We start from the raw sequence: 9,595 nt of genomic DNA on the forward strand, positions 1-9,595 counted from the left end.
CTTCTTCCTTGACGAGAGTCGCTCCGGCAACTGGTGTCAAGGGTGTGTCTGAACTGAGTTTTTCACGCCTCACCGTGCTTCAGTTGGCTACCTGCGCTCGCAGCGGGGTTGATCAACTGACTTCAAGGGTCTGACTCCGAATTTTCAGGACTTGCCGGGGACCACCCCTGCGGCACAGGGGGGTGCCCAGAGGGTGATTTCGGGGTCATGGGCCCCTGGCAACCCTCGTGGGAGCAGGGGACTCCGAGACTCCTACCGACCATACCACTGTGGGACAAGGGTTACCGAGTGGCCGCAAGGACCGAACACATCCATCTCCATCCGCGGGGGACCCCCAGTGGGGCAGGGGGTCCCCAAGGCACCTGCATCAATTCTGAACCGCTTCTCTTGTGGACTCCAGTGGGGCAAGTGTTACCAAGGGATGGACTCCAGCATCGGCTTTCATCCACGACCCCCTTGCGGACCCCCTGTGGGACCGTGGGTAACCAAGGCACATGCGGCAATTTTGAACCTCATTCCTTGCGGACTCCAGTGGGGCGAGTGTGTCACCAAGGGATCGATCTTTTCATCGATTGATGTTCTGCCTTGAGTTCAGTTGGCCAACCCCTCTGGCACCGGACCTGCCAAGAGATCAATCATTTGGTCAATTTATGCTCTGCCTTGAGTTCAGTCGGCAAACCCCCCTGGGACCGGACCTACCAAGGGATCAATCTTTTCATCCATCGATGTTCTGCCTTGAGTTCAGTTGTCTAACCCCTCTGGGACTGGACCGGCCAAGGGATCGATCATTTCATCAATGTATGCTCTGCCTTGAGATCAGTCGGCCAACCCCTCTGGGACTGGACCTGCAAAGGAAAAGATCATATCATCAATTTATGCTCTGCCTTGAGGTCAGTTGTCTAACCCCTCTCGGACCGGACCTGCCAAGGGACCAGCTTCAGATCTGAACTTCTGCCTTGAGATCAGTCGGCTAACCCCTCTGGGACCGGACCTGCCAAGGGACCAGCTCAGATCTGAACTTCTGCCTTGAGGTCAGTTGGCCAACCCCTCTGGGACCGGACCTGCAAAGGAATCGATCATTTTTGTCAATTTATGCTCTGCCTTGAGTTCAGTCGGCCAACCCCTCTGGGACCGGACCTACCAAGGGTTCAGCTTCAGATTTGAACTTTTGCCTTGAGTTCAGTCGGCAAACCCCTCTGGGACCGGACCTGCCAAGGGATCATCTTCAGATCTGAACTTCTGCCTTGCGGTCAGTTGTCAAACCCCTCTGGGACCGGACCTGCCAAGGGACCATCTTCAGATCTGAACTTCTGCCTTGCGGTCAGTTGTCTAACCCCCCTGGGACCGGACCTACCAAGGGACCAGCTCAGATCTGAACCAATGCCTTGAGTTCAGTTGGCCAACCTCTCTGGGACCGGACCTACCAAGGGACCGGCTCAGAATTCAACCAATGCCTTGCGGTCAGTCGTCCGACCCCTCTGAGACCGGACCTACCAAGGGACCATCTTCAGATCTGAACTTCTGCCTTGCGGTCAGTTGTCTAACCCCCCTGGGACCGGACCTGCCAAGGGACTAGCTTCAGATTTGAACTTATGCCTTGAGGTCAGTTGGCCAACCCCTCTGAGACCGGACCTACCAAGGGACCATCTTCAGTTTTCGACCTATACCTTGAGCTCAGTCGTCAGACCCCTCTGGGACCGGAGCTACCAAGGGTTCAGCTTCAGATTTGAACTTATGCCTTGAGGTCAGTTGGCCAACCCCTCTGAGACCGGACCTACCAAGGGACCATCTTCAGTTTTCGACCTATACCTTGAGCTCAGTCGTCAGACCCCTCTGGGACCGGAGCTACCAAGGGACCAGCTCTTTTCATCCATTGATATTCTCTCCCTTACAGACCCCTGTGGGAGCCAGGGCTTGCCGCTGTTTCATGTCATCGACGTCCATCTCGCTTGGCTTTCAAAGCCCCCTATGGGTCACAGGACCCTTCATAGGCCTTCAGCCGGATCTGATCAAGACCAATTTCTGAACATCCATCCATCCATCCATCCATCCAGCCCATATAATACCACATATTATTGCCTCTGATCTGAACCTCTGCCTTGAGCTCAGTCGTCAAACCTCCCTGAGACAGGAGCTGCCAAGGGATCTGCTTCAGATCTGAACCTCTGTCTGGAGGTCTGGCTGCGAATCCCTCTGAGACAAGGGGTCACGTCTTCAGTCCGGCTGCACTAACTCTGGTCCGGATCAACAGGGTCACACCCAACCAAGGAGCTCATGGGCAAGCTTCAGTCCAAGAAACACTGAGGCCTATGTTTGTCGCTTGGTCACTGCTAAGCCTCGCTGTGAAGGAACTTGGGTCCGCTTCAGTCCGGCTGCACTAACTCTGGTCCGTATCAACAGGGTCACACCCAACCAAGGAGCTCATGGGCAAGCTTCAGTCCAGGAAGCCCTGAGGCCTATGTTTGTCGCTTGGTCATCGGTAGCCCTAGCCTTGGAGAAACTTGGCTCGGCTTCAGTCCGGCTGCACAAGCTCTGGTCCGGATCGGCAGGGTCACTGCCAGCCAAGGAGCTCATGGGCAAGCTTCAGTCCAAGAGACACTGAGGCCTATGCCTCTGTCGCTGCTATCGGCAGGGTCACAGCTAGCCAAGAGCAAGCTCCAGTCCATCAAAGGATCACAGCGCGTCCTGCGCGTCCTGCGCGTCCTCCCCGCCCCCAGGGTACTTCTACCAAGGTCCACAGCTGACCAAACACCTCTCAATAGACAAACCTTCATCAATTGACCTTTAAAAAAACCAGAGAAGAAGCTAAGGACAGTACCGACTGCGGTGTATGATCCTTGCTTCTTCTCTAGGTTCTTCTCCATGGCACAGTCTCCTGCAGAGATCGGTCATAGCAAGCCCTCTGCCCCAGGAGGGCCTGCCTTTGACACTTAGAGTCTCAACCAGATCAGTACGCCAGCCCTCTGCCCCAGGAGGGTGTCTCTCTGACAGTCTCAGTCACATCAATCTTAGCTTCATATTTCGACCTCCCTTGCAGACCCCTGTGGGACAGGGGTTACCAAGGGAAGGGCTCCAACTCTCTGATTTCAACCAATGCCCTGAGGTCAGGCTGCTAACCTCTCTGAGAGTGGACCTACCAAGGGAAGGGCTCCAACTCTCTTACTTCAACCAATGCCTTGAGGTCAGGCTGCAAACCTCTCTGGGAGTGGACCTACCAAGGGAAGGGCTCCAACTCTCTGACTTCAACCAATGCCTTGAGGTCAGGATGCAAACCTCTCTGAGAGTGGACCTACCAAGGGGAGGGCTCCATCTCTCTGATATCAACCAATGCCTTGAGGTCAGGCTGCAAACCTCTCTGGGAGTGGACCTACCAAGGGAAGTGCTCCAACTCTCTGATTTCAACCGATGCCTTGAGGTCAAGCTGCAAACCTCTCTGAGACAAAGGTTACCAACAGTGTCTAAGCCGTACGATACTTATGCCATGCTCACAACAACCCTTGGCAGTACTAGGCTGCCAGGGATGTTGATCAGATCTAACTCTGACTGTGCCCCAGCAGTACAGAGTCTTAGCCATTCGGTGTCCTCACAACACTCCCTTGCTACACAAGGATGCCAGGGAGGTTGATCGTATCACTTAGTGTCTTAGCCATTCCTTGGTCGTGTCTGATGCTCTCAACCTCCTGGCAGCCCAAGGATACCAGGGAGGTTGATCGGATCTCTGATCATCATCAGCACGTCCCAAACTCGGAGATCCGAGTGAACCAGATCCAGCTGGGCCTGAGCCTTAACACTTCGCATAGACCGCTTAGCGTGATTACAGCTCCCATCCTGAATTCTCTCCTGTCGTGTACAGGTGGTTCGGGCAGAAGTCCCCATATCCGGCTAGCTTATACAAGCTTGTTATGACCAGAGGGACCCAAGCTGACTACCATCAGTGCACCGTGAGGTACACAGGTCTCACAGAGGGGTAGCCAAGCCGAAGCATGGCACCCCGGAGGCCTCGAATCGCCAGAGGGTCCCATTGGCAGTCTTTTCCTTTAGACGCTCTGGTAGCTGGGCTGTTGACCATGCTGCGTGGCTCGAGGGTGATCTGTCCTTTCGCCCAGCAAAGCATGGTCTCGAGAGCTCAAGGCTCCCCTTGCCCTGTGCCGTCCGGTCGAGTGGTAGGGTCACCACCACCGACCGTAACCAAGAGGTCTTCTGCAAGTAGCATCGCTCATGTACTGGAATGCTTTCAGACTTAGAGGCGTTCAGTCTTACTGGCAGCGAGCATGTCCTAGTGCCGACACCCGCTCGGGTGAGCACAGGTCCAGAGGCTCGGCTGTGACGTTCCTCTCGTACTGGCCACAGCTTCCATAGCGATACGTCAGGCGCGGCTGATAGGTAATCGGCCGCAGCCTTCAGGCCTCAGTAGGGTAAAACTAACCTGTCTCGCGACGGTCTAAACCCAGCTCACGTTCTCTAAGTACGGGTGAACAATCCAACGCTTGGCGCCGGTTGCAACTCAATGATAGAAAGAGCCGACATCGAAGGATCAAAAAGCGACGTCGCTAAGGACGCTTGGCCGCCACAAGCCAGTTATCCCTGTGGTAACTTTTCTGATACCTCTTGCTATAAACTCTCTAACCGTCAAAAGGATCGATAGGCCTGGCTTTCGCCGTCCGTACTCGTACTGTAAGTCCAGATCGAGCCAGCATAGGCCCTTATGCTCTACACGAGGTTTCTGGTCTCGTTGAGCTGGCCTTGGGACACCTGCGTTATCATTTGACAGATGTACCGCCCCAGTCAAACTCCCCACCTGAATCTGTCCTCAACAGGACCAGAGGCAGAGGCCGGCGTGTTGGCAACCTCGGGACACCCGCAGGAGCGGAGAGACCCAGCGTAGGAGAGGAGAGGCACAAGCACACGAGGCGCGAGCACACACTCTCCAACACCCACGAGGGACCTCCTCTCCGTGTAGCGTGTGCCTTCGGCTACCGCCAGCAACTCTGACGATCTCATGCAACCGTTATACACTCCCTTTGATTGAGTGAAGTGCGGAGACGAAGGGAGTAGTGGTATCTCAAGAGCCGGGCCGAAGCCCTCCCACTTATGCTGCACCTCCAATGTCCCCGCACAAATTCAGACTAGAGTCAAGCTCAACAGGGTCTTCTTTCCCCGCTGTGTCCATGCAAGTCCGTTCCCTTGCCTGTTGGTTCACCAGACGGTAGATAGGGACAGTGGGAATCTCGTTAATCCATTCATGCGCGTCACTAATTAGATGACGAGGCATTTGGCTACCTTAAAAGAGTCATAGTTACTCCTGCCGTTAACCCGCGCTTCATTGAATTTCTTCACTTTGACATTCTGAGCACTGGGCAGAAATCACGTTGCGTCAGCACCCAAGAGGGGCTGGCGCGACGCTACGTTTTAATTAGACAGTCGGATTCCCCTCGTCCGTGCCAGTTCTCGAGTGGCCGACAAGGTGCTGCAGCCTTCTCCTCTGAACGCAAAGGACGCGAGTCCCAAGCTAGGAGATAGAGCCAAGCCCAGGCAAAGTTTCGCGAATGCACAAGGACCAGAGAGCCTCTTCCACACCACAGGCATGACACCCGGGTGAGGCAAGGGTCAAGCACCTTGATGCGAATCACTACTACAGAGCCCTGTAGGCGAGGCCCGGCATGCAGCTCGACCGTAGGAGCCAATCCTTCTGCCGAAGGTACGGATCGAGTTTGCCGACTTCCCTTACCTACATGTGTCTGACTCTGCAGAGGCTACCAACCTTTGACACCGGATGCGGAATCGGGTACGTTCCTGCCTGGACTCTGGGTTGTACAGCACTCCAACTGCGGCTCTCTCGCTAGGGATAGAGACTGAGTGTGGAGCTATGTTAGCTGAACTTGATGATACCAAGGAGAGCCCAACAGGGGGCTCCGATGGCAAACATCATCCAGGGTCTATTCTTCACGGGCTGACAGTGTACGCACGACGCACTCTAAGGCTGAGGAGATCTGCCATGGGAGCAAGACCTGTCTCGTATGCCTTTCTCGTAAAGAGCCCTTTTCAGGGAGAAGTGTGCTGTCATGGAGGGTGATCTCCCTCGCACGGTCCACTGCCAACGTTATAGCCACTGTAAGCACATTGCATGCAGCAGCCATAACACCTACTACCTTCCCCAGAGGAGAGAGGTTTCGGTTCAGGAAGACCAGGCGGGGTGCTGGGAAGTTACCCGGCCCCCCTTTCGCCAGGACAGTACAGCTTCGAAGAGTCAAGAGGTCCTATCATTCGAACGTATGTAACCCTCAGGGGACCACAACACGTGGCAGCAGAGCTCGAGAGAGGTGCCAGATCATGTGTGCGTGTCTGTACCTTCGGGGCGGTTCAAGAGTTCAACTCGAGACTCCTCTGGCTGCAATCCCATGCCGCGTTAGCGGTTGGCTTAGGAACGACTGACACGTGTGCAAACAATGTTGACACGGAACCCTTATCAGATCCTCACGTCTCCAGATTGTTCGCTAGAGTACTTGCTACTACCACCAAGATCTGCATTGCCGGCAGCTCCAGTCCAGATCACTCTGAGACCTTCAACGCATACCGGCACGCCCATCCTACTCGTCGGCACATCGGACCATCACCGGGAGGAGGACCCTCCCTTGCGTTCAGGAAGCTTTGTGCCGACGGCATTGCATCGGGGGAGAGCTTTAGCGCCATCCATTTTCAGGGTTGCCAGCTTCGGCAGGATTAGTTGTTACACACTACTTAGCGGGTGTCGACTTCCATGACCACCGTCCTGCTGTCTTCAGCTAGCAACACCCTTCCAATGGTAACAAGAAATAGCTGTCACTTAGGCCCCTTAGCAAAGCGTTAGGTTCATCCCTCATTATCAGTCCTGCTTACCAGAACAGACCCACTGATAGCCGGTATGATTTCTACAAGGTCTGAGCTCAAGGGAGAGAGAGTCTCTCTCCCAGGAGACGCAAGAGTCATAGCTGACACCCCTCGCAGCAGTAAGGACTGCGGGGATGCTCACCCATTGGTAGTTTGAGAATAGGTCGAGGACATTGCGTCCCCGAGAGCCTCTAATCATTCGCTCTACCGGATGAAACTCATTGTCAGGGCACCTTTGTATCAGTCTCCCGGCTACAGCTATCCTGAGAGAAACTTCGGATGGAACCAGCTACTAGATAGTTCGATAGGTCTTTCGCCCCTATGCTCAACTGATACCATGGATTTGCACGTCACAACGGCTACGAACTTCCACCCCAGTTTCCTGGGGCTTCGTCCTCGCCAAGCATAGTTCACTATCTTTCGGGTCATAGCATATGCGCTCTGCGGTACTCACATGCCACGGCCCCTTACGAGAGGGGCTGTGAACAGTGCGAGTCCGGGCCTTGCGGGCAGTCGCATAACAAGATGCTAGCCATCAGGCCTGTAAGCAACACTTGCCTTCACTCGCCTCCGGGTTTTGTGGGACCCTTCGACTTGCGCACATGCTATACTCCTTGGCCCGTGTTTCGAGACGTGACCGACGGTTCCTGGAATATCACCTTACGGCGGTAGTGGGAGAGACACGGGGGAGTGAACCTTTATATCGACTCCCCACTGTGACGGCCTCGCTGTGAGGCCGATCAGCCGTCTCCACTCCGCGCACGGAAGTCTCATCGCAAGAGGACCAGCCCAGAGAGCGATGGTAGGATCGTCGAGGTAGGCTGAGTACCACCTACCGACGGGGGAGGGAGTAATACCCTACCCACCGCCGAGCGCTCAATCAGCCATCTCTCCCCAGCATCATTACCTCAGGGGGCCTCGCAATGGACTTGGTGGGCCTGATTAACGCTAGCTGCTCAACCGAGTCTTAGGCACAAGGGGCTGCTCTGACACCAAGTCTCCGTGGCAGGAGGGGACGAACCCCTGCGAGCACACAGCGAGACAGGAAGGCACCAGGAGGCATGCACCCAAGCGCAAGACAAGTCGTGTGGCAATGGCCTTCCAGGATCCGTTGGCTTATACCCAAGGTGGTCTGACGGTCTGTTCATACTCCGCTATGGAGGACTTTTCAACTTTCCCTTACGGTACTTGTCGGCTATCGGTTGTGTGGTGATATTTAGCCTTAGATCGAGTCTACGACCTGTATTAGCGCTGCATTTGCAAACAACGCGACTCAAGGGATGCCGGCGTGCCCATGCAGCATTGCAGTAACCTCACACGGGTCTACCACCCTCCATGGAGCCTTGCTGGTTGAACAGCTTGGAACCACTCATGGCTGACTTAGCTTGGCTACGGCTGCAGGGTAAACCGACATCCTTAACGCAACATCCGTCCTCAGGCCGGGTGGCCCGGAACGTTATGCGCTGGGCTCATCCCTTTTCGTTCGCCACTACTAAGGGAATCCCATTTGGTTTCTTTTCCTCCGCTTACTGATATGCTTAAGTTCAGCGGGTAATCCCTCCTGACATGATGTGGTGAGACACATATAGTGACGGAGCGGGTAGTACACCGATGATATGACCGTGGCACACCTGCTGAGACAGCCGCTGTGAGCTCTAACGTGACGTACGGCAAGAGGATGATGATCACACCAAGCACTCGCACAACGGCCTTTCAACCCACTGTGTCCCACAGGGGGGGAATGCAGTGAGGACGCCAGCTTGTGTTTTTGTGTACCCTTGGCTTCACATCTCGTAGACCTTGTCACAGAGAGAGGGATAGTCGAGTGAGCCCCTTCGGAGATCATTTCTCGTCCGCATAACACCCGAGACGTAACTACTACTCTGACGGACAGGCAGCAAGCGAGTCTCTCCCCAGAAGGAGTGAGTGGTCTTCCCCGCAGGGAGACTCTCGTTTCTCAATCCAGCACGCAAGCTAAGTCCACAGCTTTGTAGTAGGGTGTCGTCTCAGCGGTGAATACGCATCAGAGTTCTCTCGTCTAGGACACCACCACACACGCGAGGATGATCACACCAAGACCTCGCACAACGGCCTTTCAACCCACTGTCCCACAGGGGGAATGCAGTGAGGCGCCAGCTTGTGTTCGTTTACCCTTGGCTTCACATCTCGCAGGCCTCATCTCTCTCTCTCTCCCTTGATCTCACAGCGAATGATGCTTGAAGGGTAGCTTCAGAGAGTGTCAGACCGCACACCAGGTGCAGAGTCCTCTATCTCTCCTCTGGCTATACGATGATGAGCCTTCCCAGCACTCACAGAGCAACCCTACTGCCCCACAGGGGGATGCAGTGAGGCACACTAAGCTTCGTACCAGTCAAGCTTGACATCACGCACGCACCCACCTCCTACAAAGCCAAGTGTGTCTCCCCCAACTCTCTCACGACAGTTGTTGTGAGCTCGTGTTACAGCAGTGTGACTTAGTGCGGTTCCTGCCATGTGCCATCCCCGTTCAGAGCTCTGGCTATGCCTCTTACCCTCCTACTCAAAGCCCCAGATCCGTATCCCCCTTTGAGTGCTGCCGTCGTAGGTACAGCGTCACATGCCAGATGCCAAGGTGTGTGCGTCTCTCGAGGTCCCTTTGACCAAGAGCTACGATACCTTCGCGCTAGGCAATGACAGCACCACTAGAACAACACTCGCACCAGGGGGAGAGAGCACAAGGCTTGAGAGA

General features: G+C 55.0%; 1 pseudogene; it reads right to left on the minus strand.

Moving 5' to 3' along the window:
- Positions 1–3,756: 3,756 nt before the first annotated feature.
- On the minus strand, positions 3,757–8,442 carry LOC148314308 (28S ribosomal RNA; annotated as a pseudogene).
- Positions 8,443–9,595: the final 1,153 nt, after the last annotated feature.

The sequence above is a fragment of the Idiotropiscis lumnitzeri genome, unplaced genomic scaffold (genome assembly GCF_059441095.1).
Source record: "Idiotropiscis lumnitzeri isolate Australia: NSW breed Sydney's pygmy pipehorse unplaced genomic scaffold, RoL_Ilum_1.0 HiC_scaffold_334, whole genome shotgun sequence".
Lineage (NCBI taxonomy): Eukaryota > Metazoa > Chordata > Actinopteri > Syngnathiformes > Syngnathidae > Idiotropiscis > Idiotropiscis lumnitzeri.